This window comes from Priapulus caudatus, unplaced genomic scaffold, assembly GCF_000485595.1.
Source record: "Priapulus caudatus unplaced genomic scaffold, Priapulus_caudatus-5.0.1 Scaffold510, whole genome shotgun sequence".
NCBI classification, from domain to species: Eukaryota; Metazoa; Priapulida; class Priapulimorpha; order Priapulimorphida; family Priapulidae; genus Priapulus; species Priapulus caudatus.
This window is the reverse complement of record NW_014577571.1, coordinates 34048-40843: the sequence shown is the minus strand read 5'-3', so window position 1 is coordinate 40843 and position 6796 is coordinate 34048.

Here is a 6796-nt window from a genome sequence, read left to right as displayed (position 1 = left end):
CATGTCTGCTTGAAGGCGTAGCGTCGCGCTGGCGGCGTGTGTGCGTGCGTGTGTGCCCGCGTGTGTGTGTGCCCGCGTGCGTGAGTGTGTGTGCGTGCGTGTGTGGCCGCGTGTGTGTGCGTGTGCGTGCGTGTACGTGGCGCGCCCGTGCGTGCGTGTACGTGCGTGTGTGCCCACGTGTGTTGTGTGCGCGCGTAGTGTGCCCACGGGTGTGTGTGTGCGCGCGGTGGTGTGTGGGCGTGCGTGTGTGCGCGCGGTGCGTGTGTGCGCTGCCAGTAGTGTGCGGCGCGTGTGTGTGCAATGCGTGGGTGTGGCGTGGCGCCGGTCGTTGTGTACGTGCGCGTGCGTGTACGGGGGTGCGTAGCGTGTGCCGTGCGTGTACATTGCTTGTAACGTGCGTGCGTGTAGGTAGCGTGCGTGTACGGTAACGTGTACGTGCCGTGTACGTGGCGTTCGTGCGTTGTACGTGCGTGTACGCTGCGTGCGTAGTACGGTCGCGTGCGTGTACGGTGCGTAGTAGCGTGCGTGCCCGTGCGTTGTACGTGCGCGCAGTGCGTGTGACGTGCGTGTACGTGGCGTGTACGTGCGTGTACGTGCCTAGTTATACGAAATGATCGCCTAATATGACCTAGTTACAGGGTCGAGTTCATCACTAAACTGGCATTCTATACGGCAGCAGGCGCAGCATAAGAAATCAAAAACCCTTAGAAGGTTACAGTGATGCGCAAAACATGCACATTATCCAATGTGATCAAGTAGCACCACAAAAATAACGCTCTCTTGATCGTAATATACCTCACTACACACACTTTAGGCGAGAGACAATCATTGATACGCCCATTTCGCAAACTCTCAGGATGCAATTTTAGGGATACGGATTTACGGCCGGGGATCTCTACACCATGCTATCAGTAACCTCAAGCCCCGCGTATAAGAACAGTAAGATTCAAGACATGTTAGGATCTTAAAATTTCCCATTTAGACCCCCTTTACATAAGCAACCTGTTTTAGCTTAAGGAATTTAAAGTAGGTTCTTAATTTTCCATGGCAGACATTTTAGCATAGGAGTGAAGACTTAATAGAAGAAACACAGGTAAAGGGATAAAAAAAAGACGAGTCCGATTGGTGGTTTCAAATGAATGGAAAGTACGCCGAGATCAGGGTTCCACGAGGAACTAGAAATCCTACGTGTTTAGATCTGACCGCATCTGCTAACTCACAATTTGCTGAAGTAACAAGTGACAAACGGATCTATTTAAAAATCTAGGTAGAACTGTTTGTAATTATATACATTTCTGAGGCTGACTTTTTGGTTCTTAAGTATGCTATAGCTTTTGCACGCATTTGGCACATCTTTTTTTGCATGTTGTTTTGTTTCCTTGAGGATACATACTACGTATCAATACAGATAATGGTAAGCACTGAAAAACTTACACTGTAAGGCCCATCATGTATTCAATTAGCAAAAATTGGCAGTTGCTTGTAAGAAAATTTAAACACAATTTGAATCAACGTATATAGCTTAATAGTGGCTGCGTATCTAATCAAAAGTACGAAACAATAAGAACCTATTCTAAGAACTGCTCCTGAGCCTAAATTTTTCAGTAACGCAGCTGGCCCGCGCTTCAAAGTCGGAACCATTCTATAATAAAGACGAACTAATGTATAATAGAAAGCCTCACTACTTGGAAAATAATGCTATGTTCGTTATACGCGGGGGTTAGGTAACTCCGTATCACGAGAATAAAAGACTGGCGCAATAATATTATACATTCGTTAACCACTTTCTCGCGCACTTATCATTGCAACTAAGCATCTATCGTCACGCGTGGACAATACTACAAGGAGGTCGCTTTGCAAATGCCAATACGGGTGAGTCAAGCAGGTCACCCAAGAATTCGGATTCTTAACGTGACGCCGCAGTAGGTGTCACAACTATCAGTAAGTCTACCTAGTGCGATCAGCCTTTTGGGCTGGCTATGGAGGTTGCTTGTCTACATATAGATTATGATTATATAATGAATTATATTAGATGGATTGGGCGATTGAATATCGTGCCCTGGGACTTGCGCTGTCGTTGAGAGTAGCTGAGGTTATGCGTCTACTCAATGCGGTCAGGGAATTTTTCCCTTCTTAGGGCAAGGAGTGGCTCGACAAAGAGTATAAATACGTAAGCAGTGGATAGATGTAGCATTTAATAAAGTTTGCAGTTGAGGATTGGAAAAACTATTTTATTTATCAATGTTTTACGCCATTGGACCCCACGGTCTCAACCCGTCTCTGACTTCAGCCCTGCCCGGCCTTTAGTCGCAGAAATCTGCGACACGCGTCTAATAAAACTACAACGGCCCCGCCCCGAAGAAAATTCATCATATGCGAACACACTGTAGCCAGTCAAGTCGACACAATCGGTTGGCAGCGACCGCCACGGCACCCACTTTTGGAACAGCGGGTTAACCTTGGTAGGCCTCCTCCAAAATTGCCGCGCTTTAAAGCCGGAGGCTTTGGCCCTGCCGCATTATTTGAGCCTTCAGTCTATTGTGACGTGGGGAGCCAAATTGGTGCGGGCTGCAGCGGATTTGTCATTTGGAAAGGCGGGGAATAGCAGGTTAGCACACAATCCGGGTACGCGGCGATGGGCTGAGTAGCCAGCAACCGAAGACCTGAAGTATATTTTATATCCCGATTTAGTTAATTTCGATACCAGCATATCAATATTTCGAACCAGGCATTTGGCTGTCTGTAGACGCGGTCTTAAACCGATAAGTGCTATTGCAAACCTGTGTGTATAGGCGCTGTGGCGAGGTTGCGCGGGATGTAATTACGGCAAGTTACTAAAACCTGTGCTTGCTGCGAAGCGTGTTTTCGGTAGTGCGAGAAGGGATTTCATATAATTCTAAAATATTGGGACACCTTAGTAAGTTCGATCGAGATGCGGTAGACCTAACCGTATTTATGCACAGCGCACCATTCGTCTGTCCGCAATTGAGACGATTAGGTCCATAGCCTGGGAGGTATCCGGAAGAATACACAGATTCGCGAGAGTCGCGATGCTGAGAAGCGGAAAGTGAATATTTTATAACCACGATTTTACCCATGCACTGTGCTGTCAGCTCTGCCCGCATTCCAGTCGAACAAAACGTATAAAAACGGCCGAAGGAATTCTAATTGCCAGTCAAACGTTCGGACCAACGTTTGCCAGCCGCATTCGCCCATACATTAGTGCAAATAGCTGGGATTCGGGAATCGTCGCGCGATGCTGAGACGGAAGTGAATATTTTATATCAGATATTTTACGCATGCACGACGTGGCTGTCAGCCTGCTGCCCGCTTCCGTCGAACGTATTAAAAACGGCAGAAGAAAATTCTATTGGCAAGTCAACGTCGACCAACGTTGCAGGCGCCATTCGCACCATACATTAGCAATAGAGCTGGGATTCGGGAATCGTCAACGCGATGCTGAAGAGCGAAGTTGAATAATTTTATAATGCAGATATTACGCATGCACAAGTGCTGGTCTAGCGCTGCGCCGGCTTCCGTGAAACGTATAAAAACGACGAAGGATATATTCTATTGCCAGTCAATCGACCAACGTTGCAGCGTCCATTCGCGCATACATTAGCATAGCTGGGATTCGGCGAAGCACTACGTTCGCGACGAGTGATGACTTGTGAGTAGCGAAGGAGTGAATTAATTTATTCCAGAGGAAATTTAATCGCAGGTTTCTAATGTCATCGGGGATTTATGTCTTAGACTATAAACAATGTTAACACGTTGCCAGTGAGTTTATCAGAAGAATACCCGGCTACAGTACACGACAGTCGAGCGCTGTCGCTCTGCGGGCACTTGTTTTGATTCGCGATCCGATTTCTAGTCGCGGGTTTAGCTCGCCACTTTTCTAGAATCGCGAAGCGTCGTGAAGCGTCGCTCTCTAGTTCGTCTTCGTCTTTGTCGTCAACCTTCGTCGTCATCGTCAACCTTCGTCGTCATCGTCAACCTTCGTCGTCATCGTCAACCTTCGTCGGCGTCGTCAACCTTCAACGCATCTCCGTTTGTTTTTTACAGGCGTTCCACCGGGTGTCCCCCAGCGCACGGGCGGAGGTCCCCCTTCTCTACCTCCCCCGCTGATTCCCTCGTAAGTAGCCGAGCAGGAGAGCGAGCGGCCGAGAGAGGCCGCCTCTTGTTTTGCCTTACGCATTTTTTTCTTGCTAAAGCTGGGTTTACACTGCCGATTTTATGTTGGCGAATTGGCGAGTTAGACCAACTTCCCAATTTGCCAACTCCAAGTTGGCAAAAATAGAACATGTTCTAATCTCCCAACTAGCTGCTATCGATCGGTTGGTCGCGCAACTTTTGTGTTCACACTGCCGATTGTCAGTTGTATTGTTCTATTGGGAAGTTGGTCCAATTCGCCAATTCGCCAATTCGCCAACATAAAGTTGGTACTGTAAACCCAGCTTTAGTGAGGACCGTCCGTTTGTCGCCGTCGTCGAAAATTTTGTGTGTGACCGTTCGGAATTAGAAAGGGGAAGTCGTTATTATTCGGTCGTGCAGCAGAATATTTATATAGTCACGGTTTTAAAATTAACGGTATTAAGTCATGTTCGTTGTCGTCGTGAACTGCTCCCAACTAAAGTGATGCCGTTTATTCAATTTTTCGTGAAAACGTGACGGTAATAAATGTGCGCGTGATCGTGATCGTACCTCGCAGCCGTTTCTCGGTTCGACCGTCGATTTCGTTTTGCCGAGTAACTCGCGATTAATTGATGTATTTTTTATTATTTATTTTTTATATCGAATTATTATATATATATACCAGGTATATATATATATATTGATATAAATATTTTGTTTGTTACAGTCGCCCCGTACCTACCATTCCACCGCGTGTCCCGGAGCGCCCGCGATAAGGCCCCGTAACCACGGCGACGGCACGGCGTAACCGCGGCGACGACCGGACGTCCCGCGTAGTAGACGTCGGCGTCTGCGCACCGTGGCGCCCTCTGGCGGTGGCCGCGCGCGCGAGGCGCCTGTGATTATAAATATTTATGGGGCACGTCCGCAGCATCGGCGCGCGCGCCCTTCCTGATTACACTGCAATAATGAGTGTCTGTTAGCACTAGCGAGAGAGAGAGAGAGAGCTATAGAGGAATCGTTAATTCATAGTTCGTTAGTCAGTTTGACGTTTCTCATTTCTTTTCGCTCGCGTCTCTGAGTACGTCGGTTTTCCTTTTTTTATGCGCGCACGCCCCGGCGGTAATCTCCACGGCAACCACCCCCTGTGCTACGTAACCCGCCGCGGTCAGTGGGAGGGGGTCGCGATCGGGAAAACTCGCGTTTTTCTTTTCTCTCGTTTTGTTTGCGTCGTTGCATTGCATCACAAGATCAGGAAGTTTATCTAGGAAAGTCATCATCATTGATGTCGTTGTTGTTATTATCGTCGTCGTCGTCATCACAGTTAGGAATTGCTGCCAAACGCACGTACCATACTAGTAACGGACAGTTCCATTCTATCTAGTGATAGTTCCATCCTATCTAATGATAGTTCCATCCTATCTAGTGATAGTTCCATCCTATCTAGTGATAGTTCCATCCTATCTAATGATAGGTATATCTACGGACCGCGTTCGGATGGCGCGACGAGCGTAATCGTTAAATTATTGGGAGCGGTCCGAATCGTCTCGCTCTTAGAGAGTCCTGTTAGCTTGTTCTTCTCGCATGTGAATAGAGCGCACGCACGGCAGCAGAGAGTTTGTCGTTCCCGCGGCAACCGACGCGGCAAGATGTCGTTACGACCCGCCGTTAGACGACGTTCGCTAGACGCCTGTTTGGAGATCAAGAAAAAAACAAGTGATCCAAAGCCAAATTCTTTGCCAAGAGAAGAATGCAAATAGCCGCCACTGCGAGGTCGTGACCTCCATTGGGTGCCTGGTGGTGTCATCTAGTGGTGGCCGTGGGAAACTCTGGGTACATATTGTGTCGATCCTTCCGTGGGTATCAATTAAAGCGGTGCGGTCGCTCGCGCGCGTAGAAACGAATGAAAATTTAAACACGCTGCCGTTAGACTTGTATAACCTGTTATATTATCATGATGCTATATATATATATATATACATAGTCACTCTATATTAAGCGTGACACTACGAAAATAGATTATTGCGAACCAGGCGTGTGTGTTATGCACGCGTTAAAGAGAGAGCGAGAGAGAGAGAGAGGAGTGTAAAATTTGCAATGATGAGCGTTTACGATCACGGTGTATGTACATGTATAAACTGGAACGATATTAATAATTATTATGTACACCAGAGACGATCAATGATATTTAGAGGTACATAGGACTAATAAAGTGAGTCACAGGAAACTGTCGCTGTTGCAGAAATATTACTGGCCAAAGCGTTTCCTCCGCTTGCAAGAATTTACCATTTAGGCATTCCTTAAACGTGTGTAGCGGAGGTCTGGACCGTCCCTACGAGACGTAGATTCACTGCCACTACCGCCGTGTGTGTGTGTAGCGGAGGTCTGGACCGTCTCTATACGAGATGTAGATTCACTGCCACTACCCCCGTGTGTGTGTAGCGGAGGTCTGGACCGTCTCTATACGAGATGTAGATTCACTGCCACTACCCCCGTGTGTGTGTAGCGGAGGTCTGGACCGTCTCTATACGAGATGTAGATTCACTGCCACTACCCCCGTGTGTTTGTAGCGGAGGTCTGGACCGTCTCTATACGAGATGTAGATTCACTGCCACTACCCCCGTGTGTGTGTGTGTGTAGCAGAGGTCTGAACCCTTTTGTG